This window comes from Pieris brassicae, chromosome 7, assembly GCF_905147105.1.
Source record: "Pieris brassicae chromosome 7, ilPieBrab1.1, whole genome shotgun sequence".
Taxonomy (NCBI): domain Eukaryota; kingdom Metazoa; phylum Arthropoda; class Insecta; order Lepidoptera; family Pieridae; genus Pieris; species Pieris brassicae.
The window spans coordinates 15,880,426-15,903,700 of NC_059671.1; the positions used below are offsets into that span (position 1 = coordinate 15,880,426).

General features: G+C 34.0%; 1 protein-coding gene across 2 annotated transcripts in view; it reads right to left on the reverse strand.

Annotated features, from left to right (window-relative positions):
• The window catches only part of LOC123712198 (protein muscleblind), a 144,846-nt gene that overhangs the window by 54,717 nt on the left and 66,854 nt on the right, over window positions 1-23,275 (reverse strand). The gene's annotated exons all lie outside the window — the stretch shown is intronic.

A 23,275-nucleotide genomic window follows, 5' to 3' on the forward strand; every position in this document is an offset into this window, starting at 1 on the left:
CCGTTTTAAGTATTGACTGATTAGCAATTATGTACTTAATATCGGAGTGCGTTGTATTGGATACACAGCCCATAGTCTCACAACTCGAACTTGTTTTCCTAAATTTATATTTAGGATAACACGTTTATAATCTAGCGGCACCTTTGTACGCAACACGTATTTTATTCGACACAAATACATTTAGAGAAGAGAAAATGCAAACAATTTTCTTCGCGACATTTTCCCGAAACAATCTATGATAGCAGGTCTGCACAAACAGAATAACAAACGAGGACTTTATTAGACCTGGCAAGACACGAGTTCATTACAAGAGAAATATTGTCCCCGATCTAAAAAACAAATCTAACTTATAGAGAAGTCTCATCGGAATAAGTTACTAAGAAAGATTTGGATAATATTAAGTGAATGTAAATGTTTGGCCATTTTACTAATTATCTAAAGATAAAAGGAATAAATAAATCAAGCAAATAATAACCTTTAGTCTTGCCAGCAACTTAAAAGATTATTGACAAGACAGCTCCTGCGAAACAAAAGTTATTGGAAAAAATTCGTTTAAATAATCTGTATTGGGTTCCATTCGATAATAATACTGTTTATTTTTATTAATTAGAACTGATTTGTTCAGCTTCTTGTAAAACCTAACATAAAACTGTTTTCTAGTTAATAAATCGTTTAAATAAAATGCACCAAAGCGGATGCAGGCTCCAATCACGATATTGTTAAGTTTTTGTGAAATGTTCTTTGGAGCGTAACCGTAATAATTTAGACACATTTTGAGATTTTTATTGTGTGAGTTCAACCACACAATTTTAAGTAGAGTAAAAAGTTAATTTTTTTCTCTATGTGACTAAGCTACCGAAAAAAATATTTCGGGCCCGAATAAATTCTAAGTTTTATAGGAAAATGTTAGTTCCTGGCAACTAATAATTAATAACTTTTCGCTCATAGCTCATAACTAAACCGGTTTTATATATGTGTATACAAGCAACTTTAATAGCGATAACATGTTTATGTAATACATCTTTTTATTCTAGTTTTTAAACCATAAATACCGATCGAGATAAAAACCTCCTTCGAATATTTAAAGCCGTTAAAACTTACTTTTTGCAGGAAATCTGTACACATTTCAAATATAGAACCTAAACTAACCATAAACAAATGAAATTCAACAAATAAGCAGTTTTTATTAAGAAATTAGCATAAGGATCAAGATTAAAAAGGAGACGATGACATAATTATTTTATCAGACTTTTAATACCCAGTGAACATAGTTCAAAGCTCGCTTTTGTACAGCCTTTTTAAAAAAAGTTTTCTTAAGCCACTCCAGCTTTCCTCCCTTAAAGCAAGTAGCTCTTAACTCTTTATGGACATTAATGTTCACTAGTCAACGTTATTAAGTCGCTATTCGCTAAGCTTACCGCAAACAGGCTCTCTTGTCCATTATATACACGGATTTATACTATGACACGAAGAAAAAGATTATATGAAATATCTGGAAGGGCGTAATGCTTTTTGTATTTACACGCTGATAAATAAGTTATATTTGTAGTAACTAAAACTGCTGCATGACTTTTCACAGAAATACCTTCTAATCCTGACTGGTTCGTTGTCCTATATTTTCTGATCTATTTTCAAGTGGTTTTGAATTAGTTAGATCACTGCCATTTAAAATTCTATATAAAATAATTTGCAAGGAGATTTTAATTATATATATATAGATATATATAAAGTGCACTGTTCTTATACTAATGTATCTAAGAAAAGGAATTAAGCCTGATTAGTTTACGACTGTTTACTGAAAATTAGGTTGATATAGTAAATATTTTCTCTATTATTACCTTTTTTTATACTAAATGCTGTTGGTATCTTGAGTGTTATCCACTTAATTAGTACTACATAGAGTTTGATGCTATGGCATATATTTGTTTAACTTTTATAATGTTTAATTTTTAGTAGTTAATTTTAGTTTACCGAGAAACATTTTGGAGTACCTAAAAATAAAGCTGTTTTGCGTATACAGGTGCTGTAGCCGGCACTCGATGCCTAACTGCCGACAGATGTGCTGGCTCGTCAATATTGGCCGCATGCTCGCATTGCGTGCCAACAAACACGCGGCTCACTCCACATTCTAATACCATACCGAAAGATTTAATATACATCCTTTTATTAATGTTATGAAATGTATAATCTCTTGTGTGACAGCACGATATTGGGCCTGGAATGGGGCCTAGAACGAGAAACGAAATCGTTCCTACAATCGGGTAGAAAACAGTGTTTCTGGTTCGAACAAACTCCTGGATCTTGTCTAATTAGGGAGTGAGCAAGCCCTCTAAATCATATCGAGTGCGTGGGTAGCACTGCATTAAGATCGCCTTGGGATCAGTATATCATTCTAAGTGTTACTCTCTCGTCATAATTGTTAAATTTGCCCAAACGTCAAATAGCAATCGTGACTGTATGTAGGAGCAAAAAATGCAATTAACTGTACTGACTCGGATCGTTTGCGAATTTGGCGGCCTCGAGACGACGGAGTTCAATGACCGTTGTCTTAAGACAAAAAATGCATCGCTTCTTCCCACATGAAATCCACACATACACAGTATTCACACATTAAAAAATGTTAACCAATCACGAGGTGATCATTACATTCTTTACTATAAACTATGACGGTCTCGGAATTAGCTAAATCTCATGTGTTTCAGATCGTTATGTTAAACATTTTCTCTTCTAAATGTCATTCAAACAGTCATTCAGTTCAGTTCAGTCAGTCAAAAGATAGTGAATTCAAAATATTACAAGCGTATTTGTTTCTATTTATTTCAGTTATTTTATTGTATAAACATTAGGGCGTGGCATCCGAATTGACATTTACACTCTGTGATGTGGTAAGCCTACATAAGTGTTAATTAAATATCTAAATTCTGTATTATACATTCTTACTACGAAATTCGTAGGTGGTTATATATTGAGCTTTGTTTCATTGACAAATCGGCATCTTACTCTAGTTTAAATAGACGACTGTCGAATAAACACGGGTAGGGATCGCCCACGCAACTCATCTTCTCTACACTTCATTGCGCACGCGCCGAGCTTCCTGTATCATTCATTACTGTTGAAGTTTTAACAAATGAATTCCTATTCTTAATGCCCTCAATATTCTTTAGTCGGATATCATTATGAAACATCAGATAACCGTCTTAAGTATTAATGTTTATGGGAGTTTTGTTATTTTATAACAATGCTTTTGCTGCCTTTTATATAAAGATTAGTCTGATACAAGATTACAGAACAAACGTTTAGCTCTTAAATTGCAGAAAATTTTGGTATTTTCTGTTACGTATTTATGTGTCCAATTGAAACGGGTATGTACAAACAACGATATTAATAACCGGAATTATAAAAGAATATAAAATACATTTGTGCTTTTGGTAAGAAATTAAAGTATAATAAGGCTATACGAACTATAACTATACATTGTTTAAATAAGATATGCTACTTATTAGGTTGGCAACTAAATCTCGTTTATGAATTTATACGGCAATTAAGCTGAAATTAAATATACGAAGAATTTAGAAACTGCTTTGCTTCCTTGAAGCGCATCGCAGTAATTGGCTTACACAAGCTGAGAGCACGAAGGCACCGCTTGTGATTTATTTATTGCATTTTCTTTTAGTATACTTAACCTGATAGTTACACTTCGATAAGAATAAGAATTTTATTCCACGACTTTTGACTTCTAGATTTCGCTTTTCATGTCCAGAATTCTGTGTAGCTAAGCTTTTATAATAAAGTATGTATTTAGGTAAAAACTGAAACTCTTAAATAGATAATAGCCTTATTTAATATTTAATATATTTAACTATTATTTAAAATATAAATTAAGGGCCCGTGTCCGAGGACTATCTCAAAGTAATGTTGAAATGTAGACCGCAATATATAGTACCTTACTCACAACACGTCAAACGTTGTTTACGCTTTGCAAATGTAGATAATTGTTAAGAACAATCAATGGGACTACATCCCGCGTGCACAGTGAGTGAGCTCCGGTTATTGTAGCGTTTAATTAAAAGCGGTGAAGCGAAGTCGCGCACTCCTGAGGTAGAGCGGTGGAACACTCGCGTTTGATGACTCAACATAAACGGTAATTAACCCGCTTCATCTGACTCGCTCTTAAATCGCAATCACAAGAGCTTTCCAAAAGACTTTCGTTATCTTTCTAGGAATTACACTGGGAAGTGATTGAGCGAGACACGGAAGAATGAACTTTAAGTTCTAGGACGGTCTTTAGAAGACGATCCGATATCTAGGGTCATATTTTAATTTGTTTGTTTACTTTAATTACACTGTGACGTTAATTAATAAATTGCCTTTTTTTCTTTCTTTAGATTCTTCAACTCATCTATAAAATTATTTTTAATAGTCGATGAATATTATTGATGCTGTATTAACATTAAGTTAACTTTTAATTAGCTGTTCCACTAACAGTTAGTAGGAGAATGTCTGTCAAGAAACAACTCTAAGTATAAGTGGAAGTTACAACTGCAATAAAGACGAAAGCAATATTTCTGATTGCATACAATATATAAAAAAAATATTAAATACCTGCGGTAAAGGTATGTTTATATCGCCATTTAATGCAAATCAGCTCCTAAAATTAAGAGAAGTCGTGATGTTGAACATCTGTACACCGTAAATGGACATCCCGAATGTAACAATGGTAATGATTCATGAGCAGAAAATATTTTTTATATGAACTTTGGACGATATTTCTTTTGAATAATCTCCCCAGTAGTTTAGCGTGCTGCCCTTATCTAGAAGGCGGATGCCAAAATACCCCTTCAATGAGACCATATAACGAGAAGCATCGATAAATGTCTAACACTATTTAATAGATCTAAATCTCTTTATCTACGGAAATAGAACTTTGCAATGCTCGAAATTACAACATTACCGTAAGTAATTGTTATTATCCAAGTAATAAGAAACGCAGTGAGCGGTGTCGAGAACTGTGTGCTAACTGCTAAGTGGTTTTTAAGGCCGCTTACCTCATCTTTAGGCTCAGCCATAACTACACGAATAACATACAAATTGTATGTTATTCGTGTCTTTTAGGTACACAGAGAAATAACATCTAATAGTAGAACGCACGGGGAGATTTGTGAACTTAAAAGTGAACGAAGTATTAATACAATATAATGCTTAGTAAATGTGTTAAATATTTAATGTTTAATTAACTTAGTATAATTAATACACCTCAGTAATAATTGTTAAGCCTTTCTTTATTCCTATCTCTTGTAAAATATTCCAACACACGTGTTGAAGTACTATGGCGATTAGTTCAGCTTATTTGATCTACCTTTATTTATAATTAAATTAAAAATTCAAGTTTTGTATTGGCTACGCTTTTTAAAAATTGTTAACTGTTATACTAATCCCAAGCGCTCTTAAACCTTCTATAATAACACTTGTTAGTTACATTTATTGAGGCGTTATAAAACACTTCCGTTTAAATACAACAATAAAGGAATATGATACAATGGGCGTTAGATAAAAAATACTGAGTCATAACAATGTTATCACCATTCACAATAGACGTACATTTTCTTATTAAATGCAAATCATCACACCTCGTTTATTCGAATAAAATTATTATTCAAGTATATGGCTTCGTATTAAAAAAAATACTGATGTAATTGCTACTTTATGATAAAAAAATAATCAAAATTAATTGCGAGTATCAGTGTTAATAATTAGTAAGCTGTATAATTACGCTCTAAGAATTTACAAACACTCCAACAATATATTTCAACTTACATCAACAACAACAAGCAATGTATCGCCCTTACTCAGGAATCGCACCGTCCATTGGTGCAGTCTGTTCTGTTGAGTTCGAGTTAATCGCTCAGACAGACATGGAAATTTTGATTTCATTTTTGAATATGTAAGAATTGGACAAGTGCTAAAAGAATGAAGAGGTGATGTTAGGTTAGAAAACAGTTTGTTATTCACTTTGAAGTTAAATTTTTGTTGTGGAAATTATATCTGAAGGTAACGTAAGATGCTAGTAACTTTGTGACTGTAATAGATTTTTTAAATCAATAAAGCTAAAGTACAGTTTATTATTTTTCAATTCAACATTTAAAATTAATTAAAGGTTTGAACTAAGAGTTTTACCTAATTGAAGGATTTGCTTTGTGTTCTTGTAATCTTGTTTGAAATATTTAAACAGTTCTAGCCAAAAGCAAACGGTTTGTTTCCTTTAGTAACGCTCTAATATACCTAAGTATTGGTTTATATTAGAAAGTTTTTTGTTATTTCTGCGGTCTTTTGTGAGATGCACGAGCATCGGAGCCGATGACAATAGAATCGATTTACTCGATAGTGTGTTGAACTCTTCGTCACTCGACATTTCAGTTTTGCCTTTAACGTTCATACAACAAAAATCAAGCCAATTACTAGTCTAGTTTGTACGAATAATTAATCCGAGTTTAAACGAATAAATAATTTGATCTTCATAAACGTATTAGTGTTCGGTGTTCACGATTTATTTTAATTTTAATATCATGTAATCATGTTTTTGGTCCTTCGGAACGAACATTCCGATTTCTTCTTCCGGGAATTTGCTCTTGCTTAGGAACGAAGAAATTTGATTGACAGCTTAAGAATAATATTGGAAAACTATCAACTAATGATCTAGGTATGTGAAAAATAAGGAAAATTAAATCTTAGAATTTAAGTTATTTAGGTGACGTAGATGGTATTCTAGCTAGCATCAGTGAGACGTGTACGATGCGGTTCGACTCAGTTACCGCAGCTCGTAAATAAGGGCGTCTCATTGCGGGGCATTATTAATGAATGTACTGTACCCCGCCCCTCACTCTCCTCAAAACTAAATAACAGGTGCGTGTAACCCCGTTCGCAGAATCTATTTTAGATGTCTTACTGCGAGTTTCTTCCTAACATATGCTATATATCGGAGATTTGTTTGGGCGTCATATGCTCGACATCGTCTAAAGCGACTTTATAGAGTTTCATTAGCTGTCTGGTAGCATTTACTGTATCGTGTTGCTAAAATTGCGCGAGTAAATTGCACAGATTGATATCGTTTCGCCACGAGTGAGAAGGAACCTTGAACGTTCGTTTCGCCTATAATATCTTGGCAGATATAAAGAAACTAACTGGTGTGTTTTTAACTTTTTACAGGTGTGTTTAAATCTTATTTTTTGTAAAATAAGTTTTTTCAACGATACGATTAAGTATATTTTTTGTCGTCAGTGCTCTTATTAAAATACGCAATACATTAGCAAGTGGTGCTAATGAAATCCAGGCGTATATTTCTAATTACTGCGGTCAGCATATGCTAACCCTACAGTAGATGTGATGAAAAGCAAAAAATGAATGGTCATAGACATAAATTGTTACGGCTATGCAAGTTGCGTTCTATTATGTCATCCTCACAGCTTTTCATATCAAGAGCAGGTTGAGTGCACAAAGATGGCGTCTGCAGTACATTAATGCGCTGAACGACGTAATGGTAACAATGTACCAAACTCAAGAGATTATTAATTAACTTTGTTAATTATTTTCCTTTGCAATATTTCCGATTCATAAGACAATTGAGGTCGTATATGACTAGCTAATGAACCAGAACGCCTGATTCATAGTGACGTAATCGAAGGAAGTGTCTACTTTGGCCCACGCTTCTTTATAAGGATGACCAAGTTGATTTAATATTTTAAACATCATATAAGGTGAGCATAAAGTTAGGCAATCGGAGGTTGCTTCATTGAAGGTTTAAAATGACATCAATCATTGATAAGTGTCATAATAGAATCATTCAAAAGACTGATTAAAACATCCTATTATATTATCAAGATCATTAATCGTATATTATTTTTGAATCTATTTATTAACCGTAAATACAAATCGATTTAATATAAAATTTAATTTATTCGTTTTAATTTCGAATTACATTAATTCAAACGGAATCACTATTGCCCCTTTAATATCTGTTTCAGGTCTAATATTTACTAGAACAGGAAGAGGTGAGTTGTTCCAGACGTCCATTGTTTAAAACTACTGTACTGCCCGCTAAGTTAAATGACAAATTTATTGAGAGGAATTACACGACGTTGTTTGTTGTTTGTCGACGATCGAATATAATAGAATATATCTCATTTAAATTATAATATTTATATATATATATTATAATATTTGCCGTGATGCTTTTACTGGACTTTTCGTTATGTCAAGAAATAATAAATTTGGACTGTGAGGTGACATAATTGACAAACCGATTTCAAATTAAAATCTTGCTTTTCTTCTGATCTGCAGCCAGTAAAGCTACCAAAATTAATGGAATTGGTACAATTTAATTTACAAGGATTGCTCTAAAGCAAACTTTAGTACGAATAAAAATGTTTCACGTATAACATGAATCGGAATCTTATTTCAGCTCAAGGTGATCTTAATTTTAGACGAGATCAGTTATGTTTTGGTAAAAATGCAATCATAAACTGTGATGAGGCATCGCTCCGGCGCGCTCCTTGTTAAGTGGCCTTGAGAGCTCTAATCAAATTAGTCCTGTGACGTCATCGCACCTACCAATTAACAGGCCCCATACTGCTACCACGAGACCAAACTGTTAATGGAAATATAGTTTTCTAGGTTAAAAAAACCTTCTCGATATGCACACACGCTTTTAATCATGACATTTATTTTAAATACAATTTAAGTACCTACTCAATTGAATCAATGCAAAAACTTCGCATTTTGAGCTATCAAAAGCTTTTTATATGTGTTTTCAGCACTAAATCACTCACATTCTAAGGTATTCCTTATTGTATAAAATGATTTTAATTTCAACGCGATAAACGCAGTCAGTCGAAGAGACGAAACCTATCGCTAAAGAAATTCAATTAAAATTAAATACACTGAACTATGATCTATGAACCGGTTGAGTACCCTTACATTTGACCCAAGGCTCAAATTGAACAGGTGTAAGCTTCCCCTAAGTCCTGCTCCATTTACATGGTGACACTATCTTATGCACCGTGTGCACTGTCTCACTTTATAATTCAAATGATTTACGGGAACACGGCATGAACTCTAGGAAATGTGAGAAATTTTAACGGAATCGTTTTCATTCTAAAAAATTCAAACACATTCTTGTATAAACTATGAATATCAATACAATTATCGTTTATTAGAAACTAATTAATTATATACATAATTAGAATTAATTATACTAGTGTTGTGTCATAAATAGGCAGGTAAGGGGCAAAGCCTTTTCAACACGAGAGTCCCCTATAATAAGGTCGTGCGTTCGAACCCTGGTTGTGCACGTACGGTGATTAAAAAGATCACAATTTCAGGCCATCTAAGATTCTTAAGTCCTCAGCGTGTGTCAGGTATACATATATATGACCGAGGAAACAGATAGAGAAATTGATACGTACCAAATTGTAGTTGTAGTGACTCTAGAACTTTGGATTTACTAATCCGATATAACAGTACATTAAATAAAGCTTAACAAAATTTCATCACGTATCACGCTGAGGCTACCTAAATCACAGTAGTTAAAGACATTTAAATTAAATTCAACATAGTTATGTTACCCTTCGTCAATAGTCAGTTCATAGGCTTCTAAAATACTAACAAAACACTAAAACAGCAGTTGAATAAAGTTGTACTCCACGACCGTTACACTAACTACTAGTCGGTTTTGTTCCCAAACACGAAACTAATTTATTCCTACTTTACTAAATCCAGCAAATTATATATGCGTATTAACGGTCAAGCCATAGTTCAAAGATTGGGGCAGCGGGTCAACCCTTGGCTAGGATAATTCGAAAGGTGAAGTTTCAAATTATATCGCCTTGCCCCTTGCTTTTTAATAAAGGGTTGTCTTAGACTAACGTTTTTAAAATAATTTATTTATACAATTGTTTATTGACGTATCGAAAGGTTTAATAATGCTGCTGATGACATAAATAAGCATCTCATTAGATTCTTATCTAAATAAGCTTAAACAGGGCAACTGCTTTCTATAAAAAGCCATATTTTTAATGTAAAGTTTTTCAGTATGTGTGAGTGAATTGTTATCAAAGGCAAGTATTGGTCACTCGGCGAGCCGTCGCGACACGGGTATAGCGTGAGGCGCCTAATGGATATCGATGACGATAGCACCTAATTATAACACGGCTCCTTAAATCTGCACTTATCCGTCTGTGACTCGCTGATAAACGTCACTCATCAATATCCACTTATCTTTTTATTCCACGCGAACTGCAAAAGCCCTAAGACAATTCGAAAACAATAAATCGTTTATGAAATAATATCTGTTTTTTGTTGCTCTCTCCAACTTTTATTTCTATTTTTTATAAAAGGTGCCATCGTTATTATCGAACAAAATTTAATTATAGAAATTATGACAACGACGACAAAGAAATGAATTCGGCGAAAAAATTTTAATAGATAGAAAACTCTTGTTCATGTTGTCATAACAGACGCGCTGAATGCGAAACCTCTCTCCTTGAAGATATATACATAGGACCGTTCATATGACATATAAACTTGACTGTACTGTAGTGAGTTGACGCCAGATTGTATATGTATCAATCACTGCGGGTGGTACGACATTGGACTTCAATTAGGCGCGTGCTAACTCCTCCACACTAAAGGATTACTTGACCCACTTATTAGGCGTATGCGTCCTCGTTTACAGGAAGCTCGAAAGTGACAGAGTAATTTAATATTAACTGGGTTTAGTTTCAAAATGTAGTAAAGCAACGTTGCAATGTTACTTTTTGGTGGCAGTGTTAATATCAAAAGGCATTTCCGCTTTTATAAGTGATTTATTCGGTTGTGTCTTAATTATATATAGGATTTAGTAACAGATAATAATGAAATATTAATTGTTTTAGAAAAAAAATCTTTAATGAATTTCTAAGCAGTGTGCCTTTTGACTACAACTATCTAGTTTCGCTTACGTCGGCGCACAATCTTGCTAGAAGGACGTTACGTTTAAGTTGCTCATATTTTTCAAATTCCTGTTTAGAGTAGTTTTTGTATAGTTAGTGTTACGATTCGTGGTGAGATTCGGAATCGTTCAAAAAAGTCGGGGCAGTTATTTTATTACCGTTTTATTATGTTAAATCGAAGAATAACGAAAAATGTATATAGATAACAGTTTATAAGAATATATTCATGGCACGGAAGCGTTAACCGTGACTTGAATAGCTATTAAAGTTTGCTAATTAAAAGGAACTTAGGTAAATAAGTAATTAATTATTAATAGAGATAATTGGATTTTAGAGATTTCAAGTTTAAGGAAATATACTTTTGCAACTCTTTATATAATTTATTGTTCTCGATTTGAATCCTAGATAAATATAAAAATTTGATTGTATGGGTGAACTCTGAACAACAAAATGTTCCAAAAAGGGATTGTGTGCGGCTAATAATCGTAAATTTTTGTTAATTGTCATCGATTATTGGCTTTTAATCATGGCAGTTTCCTAGGCAGCCAGGCATAACCTTTGGTTTATAATCTACGGCAAACATTAAGCAAAATATATATAATTATACAGGTCATTACTACGTACGATGAGTGGCCATTACGTTAAACTATAGTGAACCTTGCCGGAGCAATTATTTGTAATACTCTCGAAGTCCACCTATTTAGTATGCTCTCGTTGAATTCCTCGATTATTAATTTCTCTCATAAGCACGTTAATTATTTAAAACGAAATTATAACTACTAAGATTTTAAAGTTACACTGTTGACCGGAAGTTCATTTTACATTTGGCTTTGTGGATAACAGAGCACTTATTCCTTTTATTACTATATATAGCCTACGGGACGCCCAAAAAGGGCAGTCACCCCAGCCCATGGACACTTATCTCAGTGAGTGCGTTACTGGCCTTTGAGGTTGTATCTCCCAGGGACTACCCACAACGGGAGTCAATTCGACAGTTCGCAAAAGAAAATGTCTTGCGAAGCGGACCATGGAAGACTTCTAACCATTAAGGTGAAATGGATGAAATTCTGAATTAATAAAGACTAGATTAATAATATCATTTGACGTAGATTTATAGGTCGTTATTGGCAATGCAGGTATCAGGTATACCCTAACCTCCAAACAGGTCTAGTATTACCTGACACCGGCGGCTACAGCCTTACCACAAATAGGTCGCGTATTAAATATCGCTACGGACTGCAGGCTTATTCAGGTCATAAGTCGAATATAAGATCCAGAACTCGTTTTATGCGTGTAATATAAATAATTGATGTAGTTTGAAGCGGTCAAACAAATGACTATCGCGTAATGTTTTAACCTACGATACGGATTTTGCGGTAATAGACAATATATTTATTCATATATAATATATAAGTATTTTTAAATGCATTTCCAAGCGAACTAATTCCTTTTAAAAACATGATATTTATACATTTTTTCGAATATATGGATTATGATATTCACACAACAGATACAGAATATATAACGAGACATTCCGTTAAACAACGGATCGATATGCGTTATCTGTAGCTAAATCTTGGACTGATAACGCGTTTAGTGATTTATATTCTGTTTCACAGATAAAAAATGACGAGATCAGCAGTGGAATTATTCATAATAGTCTATGAAAGTCATTAACGTATTTAAATAAAAATCTAATTAGATTAATTCTGCTGACAGTCGACAAGCTGACATTACCCGAATAACGTACGTACGTTTATATACGTTTCTAAATAAAATGTATTGTATCGGCTATTTATATTTCGTAACTCGTAGATGAATTGCACTTTGCGACACACGTTAAGATATTGACAGTCGCCCACGTTTTGTGTAAGCGGTTTTCGATTCATGTCACAACACAAAATGAATGCACACGACGGCTGTTTTAAAGTCTATGATGTGCAGAATTTAATATTTTGACTTCAAGATGCGCGTAAAATGTCCTAAACAATATGTTACCTCATAGGTAGCTACTACATACGAAAATGTATATATCCTCGTGGTTTGATACTAGTTGTCTAAAATGTTTTTTGGAACAAGTATGGAATAGGATATCTTATGTTAAATGATTTCGCCGCCCATCTCTCGCTCTTTTCTAAAATAATTTTATTAACATTTATTGCTCTCGAATAACTTAACATGTTATTTTTAACTATTCATCAATACGAACATACGAAATATAGGACGACAAAATCCGAACTAATGATATAAGAATACACATCCTTTTGAAAGAGATTTTCGTTTGTGAAAGACAATGCAGTTGAATTAAAGAGTAAAACAAAGCTTTGGTATGTACCAATTAAGGCATTAAATACTGGCTTGTTAGTTAATGAACAAAGTTAGCACAACTACCATAAGCGTACACCGAGCGGAAAACTTTTCTTCCTTGCTACAACTTACATTGTAGTGTAATAAAACTTAATATATACAAAGGTATAAAAGATGACTAGCATCGGTTTGCGGCGTTGCGATGTACTCTTTGGCGATGTTATTTTGAAAACAAAGGAATTTAAATTTTATTATTGGTCGCTATAATATTAATCAATCAATAATACACGATAAAACTTAAGTACTCGTTTGAGAAAAAATGTTTGTCTTTTGTTTAAAAAGTAAACGTTTTGGTCGAAATATATAAAAAAAATGGATTTAGGCGACAGTAGTGTTCCTTAGTTAAAGTAAAACTTCAGTGGGTAGAATAAACTATACAAATATTTTAACATCAACTTTATATCGAATATATATATATCTAAAATATTTTATGTATCAACTTTAAAACTAAAATATCTATGCAATTGTATATTAAAACTGGGTGATTTTTATTTACAAGAGGAAGTTTAATTTGATTACGTCTTCTAATCCAATAGAAGGTTTACAAATTTCAATACATTGCCAAGTAGGTTTGCTAGAACAAGCGGATTAAAGAAAATAATCACAGCTCAGTGTATTCATGCAAAACACGCACTTTATGACTTATTGTCTAATTCAAAATATCACGTACAATATTACACATAATAACAGGATGTTCCAACGGAATAAATAATAATATAGGATTGCAACTTGGGGATAAGTTGCATCTAAAAAAAAGTTTAAAATAAAAGACGTTATATTGACTAATTTAAACAGTGTATAAATATAAATATTCGACCACAAAAGAAAGTGTTACTTTGAAGGCTAAAAATAATATAGATTAATACTTTGGTGTCAGGACAAATGTTACCACTGCAAATTTACGAAAATACTTAGTTATTTGATGGTAACATCATTGTAGTGGTCAAAAACCTTCTACAGTTCTCCAGTAGAATAAATATAGTACACACATACACATGTTTGTATCATAAACACAGATACAATAATATGGATAGGGCGTGAAACTCACGCATGACGCCATTCTTATTGAATGTCCACAGCAAATATAGAATTTCAATTCCACTGAAACGACGATGGAATATTTTCTTTCCTTCAGTACGAACGCCTGAGACGGCTAATGCAGTGATAATTATATATAAGTAGTTACTACATTATTATTTATTAACTTATGTATTTTAACGATAAATAATATCAGTGTGGATGTTGGCTTTATATTTGTATACGAACATCATTTAGAAGAGAAACAATTTTCTATAAAGACAGTAGGCCAGATCTCCGCGTGTCATATTTTTTGGTATAAAACGTACCAATTTCCTCAAAAAACTTTCTTTGAACTAACGGGTATTAATATCGCACATAGAAAAAAGGCGATCGGAGCCGAGATTTAAATGCACGACCTCAGGGAAGTAAGCCACTCGGTTCTGATTCATAACAATCACACAAATAAATAATTCACCGTTCATACCCTTGTGTGATACTCCATTTTGTTATGTTTGGCGCCTTGTCATGTGTCATAAATGTTTGTAACTATGTTAAGTATTTAATTCTCTTTATGAGCGAGTTCCCACGTTTTAGTTTGTATTGTCTTGTTCAGTAAGAGTCTTAACTTAAGCTATATACTAAAATATAAACTTTTTTACATTTATTATTTTCATCTATTTTGTAATAGTTCGTTCTCTATCACGATAAAGAAGCCGTTTCGTTGAATTGATTCCCGATCAATGAAAGTCACTCATCGTTCAAACAAACGAGACTCGTCACTCATACAAGTTTTCATACTAATTGATAGGTCTTGACAAAATCGTAACTGTGTTGATTCTATCATAATAATGTCTATCCACAAATCGGCTTGCAGAGCGGTTTGAATCATCACGAACAAAAATATATTAAAAGTATGCTTCGGAACACTAAATTATATCATAACTTAGGAGTTTAGGTACAATAGATGTGGAGAATTAGGAAGTGAAAAGAGTGCTTTCTCTAGCCCATTACCTATCTCTGTAGATAGGGATGTGGTCATACAAATTTTGATTCACATGTTTTCGTCATAATTTTCAGCAAATTAATCATGGATATTAAAATTGTTTTTAAGTAATTTTAATAATCAAATCATGGTGTATTATAATGGACCCAAAGTATGGATACTTGTTCCTTTCCTGGCATTTTGATTATAAGTCATTGAAGCTGAATTATTCAGTGTACGATTGTCACGCTGAAAGCGTCTGGAAGGGACAAGTCGCGGGAGAATCTTGATTAAAATTTAATGCACGCTAAGAATAGAGCAATTTTAATCAGTTGAGAACATGACTTTAGTTCAAGAGTATCTTTTTTAATTGCCTCTTGACCTTGCCTCCGTATGCGCAGTTCAATGAATGTGCATTTTATTAAACGACACAGAGGGTAGTTAATACACAGTGTATTTTGTATTCACGACTAACGTTACTTACAATACTTGTAAAATAGAACGGTACTTATATTTTATTTCATAGATCGCTAACCCGTAACGCGAATCAAGATTTAAGTTACCTCTAGTTAGACTAATAATGTGAAAAAACCATGTGTCGAAGAAATCATAAAAATCTGACAGGTAACGCCCTCCCTTTATTTAAAATAATCACGCCACACTTTGTACTACTTTGTTATGGCTTATTTGCTCAAAACTACAGGTTAAATTAATTTTCCCCTTATCTCACCTAATAAAAACTTTGTCAAATGGTATTATTAGAGCGCGTTAAGAAAACAATTTCATATTAGGCATGCACCCTCGAGGCGTCAGGCTAATTAGAATATAAATATCAACTGGCGACGATCCTTAACTGACCCTATTGTGATCCAAACCGTCATCGAATACAAAGTTAAATTCACATAAACATTATTTTCATATGATATCATCAGAATATAATAACAGCTTAATGTAATACATTGTCTATATTTTTGACAGTCTTCCTGTATTAAATTCTCCGTTGATTGCCAACAAAGCCATAGGCCCGTGGTTGCGTTGCTGGCGATTGAATTAGCGCGGATTACAAATAGGATTAATATTACTGTAATGAAGCCAAAATGACCGGTATTCTCCTCCCATATTAAGCTAATTAGATGACAGCATCATGACTCGTGAGTCGTGAGCTTCAAGTGTAATAAAAAAAGCAAATTGTATCCTTAGATCTTGCAGATCAGTTATCTTTATCGTACATTTTCTGTTTTAATTGTATAAATCTATTTTTGTATTTGCTGTGTTCTACTCTTACGGGTAACTCGCGATTTTATTCCTTTACGATTTACACAGGTTTTAATAAAGTTTGTATTAAGATAAATTTTGCCTCAGTTATCAAATAGCATACAGTATTTTACTACTTTTGTAAATGTCACATTATTTCCTTGAATTTGAAAACCGGTTAGCATGCAATAATAGTTTGCAAATTATAACATTTAAGTTGCCGGTACAATTTAAATTTTAAAATAAGAATGCACGCGAGACGACCATATGGACGGATACATGCAACAATGAACTCATACAACCGGTCGTAAGACCGTTACAGATGAACTGCCGGCCCATGAATATGCATGAGCTTTGACCTCGCGATAGCTGGGACGTCACAAATCGCACGCGACCTAGCGATCACTATTCTTCAAATAGATGTGTCAAAGGATGCCATCAATCAAAGGCGTGGGTCTGAGCTTTGGCCGTAGCTCAACCACCTGTCGCACCACAAGCTCGCAATTGCTAATCAGTCACTAAGTCACGACAAATCTCGGCTTGACAAGGGGATCGCGCAGTGCTAATGGTGTTTTGACGAACACGCGAGTGTCCTTTATTGATTAAATTTTTGGTAGAAACAATAATATTCCTAGCTAGAGGCCCGTAAGCAGGTTCTAAATGATGTTGAATTCGATATCGTTACTCAGGATCATCTAAAATCATCGCAAGTCGCTCATTGACAAAAGAATTATTAGCGACCGAGCAGTCTTGCGTAAAATAGCAGACATTTATGAAATATCAGTAACCTGTCATTCGATATCGTTTCCAACGCCGGGCAGCGAGGCGCGCTGATCGTTGTAAATTTCATCGCAATACTGAAAACTAAAAATAAACATGAAAACCACGAGCGATACTCAGATAACTTCGGAGTGTTCACAACAGCTTCGCACTGACATGTGTGCATGCTGATATGTACGCTTTTAGTTACAACGTTTTGGTTGGACGATGTATGGTTACACATTTTCAAAAGCTCTTTGACACGTTGCTAAGGTAACAGAAGCTTTGCGAGTTTCTGAGAAGGTGAACGCGGAATAATTGTGAAATCGATAAATATATATATGTATATATTCATACATAGATACCTCGGAAAAGATAGGAGTTACTTGATAGGTTTAATTAAAAAAGTATTATACCCTTTTTTAATTGGGTACCAATTTTGACTTTGTTCCCTGATTATTTTATCATCCTGGTTTTCATTTCAACGAGTCAACAGTAGAAATAACTTCATGAACTGATTCGGGGGCAGTTAATTCACTTACTGCAAAACCTTGAAAATAATCCTTTATAAAAATAAAAAGCAGGTTCACGCTTTTCGAGCTTGATGACAGGTAAAGCGGCGAAATGTGTAGAGTTGAAACAAACTGGATTGAAGCGCAGAACAGTGCAATACAGATTTTTTTTTTCAATAATATTCAGCTCATCTCGAGCAGATCACGTTGCGAGAACAAAAGAACGCGGCGTGCCGCAAACGAGCTAAAAAAACTTACATTCAAATGAGACTTTATGCTTTCAGTGTGAAATGATTCCTAACTGGCTTACTATGTATTAACGGATATTTATCTACAATGATATTGTTTGACAGTTTCTTCTTTTGAAGTTATCTGAAACTAATCATCGTCTATGAATTTTTAATTATTATTGGAACATAACATTTGAAAGCCAAAAAATCGGGAGCTATTTAACATATTTTGAAAATTCTGGTAACATTAAATAACTCCTGTATCAAGATAATAATGACACCACTGAATGTGGTTAGCATTTGTGTTATTAACATACTTACAATAGTTAGAGTTTTTGAGATAAAATGGCACTAGATTAATTTTACACACGAATAACTTAAAAATACAATTTTAAAACAATAAATCTTCCCAATCCTCCAGTATTGATTATTGATATGACATTACGTAACTGTTTTAATTAAGGTCCTTCCTGTTAAGTTTTAAGATTCAGTATTAAGAGCGCAAGTGATCTTATTGCTTTCACTATACGAGTCCTATTCGCTTGACATGATATTTACTAGTTACTGCAATACAAAGAACAACATCTTGTCTGGGTTTCAAAAATGGAATACTTAATTATCTAGATATCATTTAAATTTTAAATTTCAGTAATTCTTGTGATTTGACATTTCATTTTTTTAAATAAAATATTGTTATCTTGTATGTGACCTTGGCAGTTGCAGTGGGTCAGTTGGACTGTCATCATTTCTGATATTTGACATTTATTTTTTATTAATTCTGTCCATAAATCTTGCGATCTAATAATGAAATTTTCTACAAAACCCAGCTTGATCACATATAATGATTTTAATATTCTTTGTGATGGCACAATTTAAATTGCTTTAAAATGAAACGTCCTCCATCTTAGGTGCAAAGCTCCAATTGGAGGTGTGACGGTAAGTGTATGCAGCATTAAGAAGACATTAGATATGGGGGACGTCGAATGATGCATTATTAAACCATTTATCACAAACGTTCAAGTCACTTGTATTATATATAATATCTATATCGGCACACGGTTTACTCTGTTTGTTTTTCAGTGCATAGCAATGAATATTTCGGTTAGGCCAAAAACTGGGACAACTATCATTAAAATTTTTTAGGCGTTTGAATGCAGTTGTAAAAATAAGTAGAAGGATTTCCGAAGTAATTTGGCTTCAAGCAAAGAGCGTATCATTCTTGAAAGGCCGGCAAGGCACTTGCGAGACTTCTGGCAATATGAGTGTCCATGGGAGGTATCATAACATCTGACACCTGTTACAAAAAAAAAAAATCAAGCTGCATGTAAAATGTCACAATTACCGTAGAAATTATATATTCTTATATAGTGTATGGCTTGAATGTTAAATGCAGCTCATACACAATAGACGCATACAGATGAATTAATTACAGCTAGATTCACAAATATACCAGGTATGGCAGACATTATAACTTTCAGTGCCTATGACTTCATTGATTGCCAGTGGGAAATGTGGACAGGAGTGTTGCCAAAACAGTGGAAATTTTCGCGGAAACTGATGGACACCGCAGCCGAAAACTATGCATTTAAGTGACATCAATCGATACGCGGTCGGACGCGCACATGCTGCTTGTTTATGTACCACAAAAGCCGCGAAGTTTTGCACAACTGCCAAATGTGAGACTTTACTTCACATAAAGTGGCTTTTAGGACTTCCCATGAGAGGTGTTAGCTAGTTTAGCGGACGTATGGGGTTCAACTCGCTCTGCATCATTATCGTTATACTTTAACTACACCAATTTCCGTGGCTGAGTAATGTGGTATAGCATAGACTGCTTAACCATACTCATGTCTTCAAAATATTTTTAATTATATTAGATGATGACATTATTCAAGGATTTTTGCTGGACCGGCCCTTGAAAACGTCAGCAGTTACGCACCACCACTATGTGGAACCAGATACCCACTGAGGTATTTCCGAACCAATTCCAACCCACTTGCGAGCCTTCTGGCAATGTGAGAGTCCATGGTCCGCGGTATCACTTAACATCAAGTGAGCCTACTGCCCGTTTGCCTCCTATTACATAAAAAATATAAAAATAAAAAGTTACAAGCAAAAGCTGACTTTTATAAAAATATTTAGGTTATGTTTCCAATTTAAAATAATTAACATATAAACAAACTGTAAAAAGCTAAAAGCCAAGTTTTCTAACAAGACATGAAGGTCAACTTTATCTATTCAAAGTAAAAATATATATAGTAAATAATCACGACACATGATGATGACATCACACACATGTTTAAAGTAGAACCGGTTCCGTTATGAATATAAATGACACATCAAATATATAATCTAATACACTATTCAATCTCAATCATAAAATCTTGTATAATTCAACATATCTCTGTAGTCTGTACGCGATTGTGATTACATTTTCGCTCTCATAAATATATTGGCTTTGGCATCAATATTCAATACATTTGATCTTCGTCATGTTTTCGTTATCAGCGCGAGAGTACTATTAATTCATAATCAGATCTCGCGCTAAAAGATGGCTTAATAAATGTTGGTCCGCCTAAGACGTAAAAGAGCATGACGTCGCTCGGATCTTAGAAAGGGATGTGGTGAGGTCGCGTTACACCATTTGAAAGTGATATGCGAGGCGCCAGGAGAGCAACAAATTAAGTCCCCGCGGGGCCCAGCCGCCCACCCGCCCACGGCACGCGTTGAGAACCCGCCCGCGATAACGTCTCGCTGAAGGGAGAACTTGAATATTTCCAAGGAATTACATAATCAAATTCACCGTATAAAAGTTCTCGTACGTGCCTTTAGTATATTCAGAGGTCCTAAAGACTTCACAATAATTTAGTAAAATGGTACACATTCGAAGTCTAAACGGTGATCAATTTAGCCTAAAAATCAATAATAGTGTAATTTGATTGTCACTTGCATAATATATAATATACACGTTCGTAGTAGTTACTTGATAATAAGACATGTAATAAAACAAAAGAATAACCTTGCGATACAATTAATGGAGATGGAAAAACAAAAGAAAATCTACCAATAGGTCGCTTAAGCGTAGCTATAAAATTAAATGGGTAGAAGGCGTTTTTACAAGTTTATCGAGCGCTCTACATAGGACCGACGGCTACGCCTGTCTAATGGGCTGGCAGGCGCCACCGCGCTGCCGGTCTGTCTAGGCTGTAAGTCACACAGACTAGCCTGAGATACCTACCATAAAGCCTTACGAACATTTATCAATTCCTTATCGACGGGAACGTACGGTTAATTCTCATACAATAAGTGGATTAGATCGTGAAATAAAATGAGCGCAATGACTGGTACAAGCGAGCGAGAACAAAGAACTTGTAATAGTTAGAGAGCGGCGCGCTCGACTGACCGTGGCTTGGGTTTTTATGCCGATTTATCGACTCAAATTAATCGTGTAAGTGCTGTACAGATTAGGCGGAAGCTTGCGTGTAAAGAATTTCCATAAGATAGCATTGTTCGAAAAGGAAAATCTTTTTATGACGAGAGTGCAACATGAAAAAATTGCTTTCAAATTGAAGCTTTCATACTTTATGATTTAGAATGACCTTAGGTACAAAATATTATCCGTACTACATACGGCTCAGACCAAAGAGAGTAGAGCTTATTCTTTATAAACTGAATTAAAAAAGGGTATTAATACAAAAGCTATTTTATCACAATCTAATAGCATAGCCTTCTAACAGAACATTTATTAATCACTTGTTCCACAAGAGATACAGGTCTATGCAACTTTCACGCGAAACAATAACGCTATAAAACATTTTGAGTTCGCCTCGTGAGCGATGCCGTATATCTTGAGAAAGAGTTTTCGAAAACGTCTTGTCTGTACCGTTCGTGTAATGCATCAAGGAAGTAGATGCATTTTATGCATATATTACCGAAGAAAATAACAACCAAGACAAACTTTTAGAGGGTATGCATGTTTGTAATTTGAACCGAGATGTGTTTCTATCATAATGCTTAGAGAATGATACTAAAATATTTTTCTTAGATATGGTTAACATTGAGCAGGGGTTGTTACAGTTAGTAAGATATTTTTAATTACATTTTTTTTTATTTATTACGTCTAAGATTAAAATAATAGGTGATTTTTTATTTATGAAATGTCTTAACAGATATAAATTTGCAGTACATACGGATAACGTAAGCACTGCAGTAACTTCAGAATCATCTGATCTATTGCAGTTAGTTTCGGAAAGATATTCAAACACGATATACGCTATATAGAATTCTGTGAACTTTAAAACGAAACGATTTCACCGAATGTAAGCGGTGTTCTTCGGGAGTGATGCGGGGCCTGCGACTGCATAATACATTGCGCAGAATGCAGCGCGGTTTGATCTCTCTCTAGACACAGTAATACTGGAAACTTCTTATAATGTTACTCCTTTTCAACTGGGAACATGAACTAGTAAGGAGCTTTACGACTTCATCGTAAATTTACAAAGTTCTTAGAATGCGATCTTACGAGACTATCGACTGCGTTCAAATTATTTATTAATGACTAATAGCTGTAACTTCGTATATGAAGTTCAGTTCAGTCGTTCTGAATTAAGGCGGAGACTTGCATGCGACGTTCAACTAGTTAAATCTTTCACTACTATTACTAATTGTTACATTTGTAATAACGAGCAATAAAATTTTAATTACTTAATAATTTATGCTTGATTGGTAACGTATTGCTTCATACAGTGAATACAAATACCGTTGAGATCCGTACTAAATTGTAGGAGCAAATATTTTACAATAAATGTTGGAATATGGGACATAAGTTTTAATTAAATTTTTAAAATATACAACATAAACAGCGATAAATAGCTTATACGCAAATAGATCGCAGGCTTTAGACATGCAACGTTGAAAATGCTGTTGCAATCTGACATTTATTTATGCGTATTGGTTCGGTTGTTCCAGACAATAGCTAATGTTTCTCCAGTGTTCATCGTTTTGGTAACCTGGGCTACACATAACAAAAAGGCACGTAAATGACGACCAGCATTAGCAATTCAGACTCCACAAGCAGACAAAACGACTTTCTCTTTCATAAATGTCTGAACAAGAACAATGTCACTTAAAAATAGCCCTCGTAATGTTGGAAACTAACTTCGATAGTCG